This window comes from Dipodomys ordii, unplaced genomic scaffold (genome assembly GCF_000151885.1).
Source record: "Dipodomys ordii isolate 6190 unplaced genomic scaffold, Dord_2.0 Scaffold132, whole genome shotgun sequence".
In the NCBI taxonomy this organism is placed as follows: Eukaryota; Metazoa; Chordata; class Mammalia; order Rodentia; family Heteromyidae; genus Dipodomys; species Dipodomys ordii.
Genome location: NW_012267348.1, coordinates 4,162,041 through 4,165,528, shown reverse-complemented (window position 1 = coordinate 4,165,528; position 3,488 = coordinate 4,162,041).

The window sequence follows — 3,488 nt, the reverse complement described above, 5'->3', positions numbered from 1 at the left end:
ACCACATAAGCAAAAAGAAAAAAGCTGGAAGTGGTGCTGTGGCTCAAGTGGTAGAGTGCTAGCCTTGAGCTGAAGAGCTGAGGGACAGCGCCCAGGACCAGAGTTCAGGACCCATGACCGGACCCAAAAAAAAAAAAAAAAAAGGAAACTAGGAGACAGGGAAACTGTGAAGCCCTGAGTCCTTAAGATCAAGAAAATTGTGACAAGATCTTAACTTCAAAGCTCTTTACCCCCTACCCCAGTGGACCTGGGTTGCAGCATGTGCGCTGGTTCTGCACATCTCCAATAACTTCCTCAAGGGTTAAGGCTTGTTATCCAGCTCTAAACTGTTTTTCAACCTTTTGGATATGCAGGAGTAAGGATAGAAACTTCTAGTATTTAAAGTATGTTAAAACTCTAGTGAGCCGTGCGCCAGTAGCTACTCAGGAGGCTGAGATCTGAGGATCACAGTTCAAAGCCAGCCCGGGCAGGAAAGTCTGTGAGACTCTTATCTCCAATAAACCACTAGAAAATGGGAAGTGGCTCTGTGGCTCAAGCGGTAGGGCGCTCTCCTTGAGCTGAAGAGTGCAGGGACAGAGCCCAAGCCCAGAGTTCAAGCCCCACAACTGACAAAAAAATTAAAAAAAAAATAAAAACAACTCTAGTGAAAACACATGTGAAAAACATTAACTGAGTGTTCAAGTCTGTTTTTTTTTAATTGTAAAAACCATACAGAGGGGTTACAGTTACATTAGTAAGGTAATGAGTACATTTCCTATTGAACATTGTTACCCCCTCCTTTGTTTCCCCCCTACCATCCCTTCCCTCTCCACCTCCCTAACTCCCCTCCCCCCCACCCCCACACCAAAGTTGTAAAGTTCGTTTTCAACATAGTGTCTTGTATATCTCATTGTTACAATCGGTCAACCTGTATTCTTATTTCAGCATTTTGTTACTTCCCTTCCCCTCCCTCAATTAGAAAAATGTATATACAAGATGCAGGGCACCAACATCAAATACAGTGAAAACAGGGGTTATGCCGTGAGGGAAGAACATACCAAAGAAACAAAAAAAAATCACATAGTACATTATAAATACATTAAAAACAATAGCAAGAAAGAAAAAAACAAGTTGTGTCCCTATCTTGGGGTTCATTTCGCTTAACATCATCTTACATGGTGATATGTACATATTGACCTTTTCTACTTGTCCTAGATATATACTAGTTAGAGCAAATAAGGGAAACCATGAGACCTATGTTTCTTTGGGCCTGACTTAGTTCGCTTAATATAATCTTTTCCAAGTCTTTCCATTTCCTAACAAATGGGGCAATGTCATTCTTTATGATGGTGGCATAGAATTCCATTGTGTATATATACCACATTTTCTTGATCCATTCATCCAGAGGGGCATCTGAGTTGGTTCCTTATCTTAGCTATGGTAAATAATGCTGCAATAAACATAGTTGTGCTGGCAGCTTTAGTGTGGCCTTGTTTGTGATATTTGGGTAAATGCCCAAAAAGTGGGATTGCTGGGTCATAGGGAAGGTCTATGTGGAGTCTTTGAGAACCCTCCATACTGCTTTCCAAAGTGGTTGAACAAATTTACACTCCCACCAACAATGCAGTAGCATTCCCTCCTGTCCCTGCAACATCTGTTGTTATTAGAGTTCTTGATTACAGCCATTCTAACTGGGGTGAGGTGGAATCTCAAATGTGTTTTTATTTGCATTTCTTTTATGGCTAGAGAAGCTGAGCATTTCTTCATGTGTCTATTGGCCATTCTTATTTCCTCTTCAGAGAAGTTTCTCTTTTAGTCTTTAGCCCACTTATTTATCAGAAAGTTGTTCCTTTGAGGATTTGTTGTTGGGGGATTTTATTTTTTGAGTTCTAAGTATATTTTAGATATGAGTCCCTTGTTTGTTGGATGGCTAGTGAAGATCTTCTCCCAATCTGTGGGCTTCCTATTGATCTTGCTAGCTATGTCCTTTGCCATGCAGAAGCTCTGCAGTTTCATGCAATCCCATTTGTCCAAACTTTCTTTGATTTGTTATGTTTCTGGGTCTTCGTTAAGAGAATTTCAGCCTGTGCCAAGGAGCCCTAGAGTTTCTCCTATTCCTTCCTGTAATGTTTTCAGGGTGTCTGCTTTTATTTCGAGGTCTTTGATCCATTTGGAGTTGATCCTGGTGCAGGGTGATATATAATTCAAGTCTGGTTTCTGAAGGGAACACAAAACTACATCATGAATGACTTGGTGGACTAATAACATCTTTGGTGAGTTAACTGTGACAGAGATTGAAGCAGAAACACATTTTTTGGGGAGATGGGATGTTAAGTGCTTCTCATTGTGGCAAAGTATCTGACACTAACAATTTAAAGGAAGATTTATTTTTGTTGTTTCAGAGTGGTGCCTGGATGTTGATTCTGGCTTGTGGTAAGGCAGATCATGGCAGGAACATTGCTGGAGGCAATAGTGGATAGGAAGCCACCAGGACAAGATAGAGCCCTCAGTGACTGTCTAGGCCACACCCCTGAAAGCTTCCAGACCTTCAAAATAGTTCCATCATTTGGGGACTAAGCCTTCAATACAGGAGCCCATGGAGTACACTTCATAGTCAAACGTTAATCTAGGGAAAGTATTTGCTTGTGTTGGAAACAAAGTGTTGCTCCTGGGCAGACCTGGTTGGGGTGGTTAATAGCCTGCTTAATTTCAGCTCCTTTTATTTTCCTCTGGTCCTGTGGCTTGAATTCAGGGCCTGAGCACTGTCCCTAAGCTTCTTTTGCTCAAGACTACTGCTCCATCACTTGAATCACAGTGCCATTTCTGGCTTTTTCTGAATAGTTTACTGAAGGTAAGAGTCTCATAGACTTTCCTGCCCAGGCTAGGTTTCAACCATGATCCTTAGATCTCAGCCTCCTGAGATCTAGCTAGGTTTACAGGTGTGAGCCACCAATGACCAACTTTTTTTCTTAAACCTCAAGTTCCAATACCCAGAATGGTATTCTCATGTTAGAGTATGGGGGGAAAACTGAACTTAGCACATCTGGGCTGCTATGAACTCAATTGCCTCCTACAAAATCCATTGGTTGGAGCTTCAAGTATCTGTATTTGGAAGCAGAACTTCTAAGAAATAATTGTGGTCTTTTCTTTAGGAGCTGACCATATTAATTCCTTTGTGGGGGCCACAGGGCACGAAAAATGAAGAGGCTGGTTTCTCACTCCTACTTTTTTTTGAAACTGAGTATCATTATGTAGCCCAGGTTGGACTCAAACTCATGATCCTCCTCTGCTTCATTTGAGTGACTGGATTACAGGAACATGAAGTGTCACCTGGCTGTGCTTGGGAAGTAGCAGCAGTTCTGAGAGTGGAGAGCAGAAGCTGAACAAGGGGAGGTGAAGCTTTGAGATATCTAGTCCTGGCCCCAAACCAGGCACACACCAGCCTTCCCAATTCCCCTCCACCCTTCTTGCCAGAATCATCCACAGCAAAGAAAAAGACCTTGAAACCA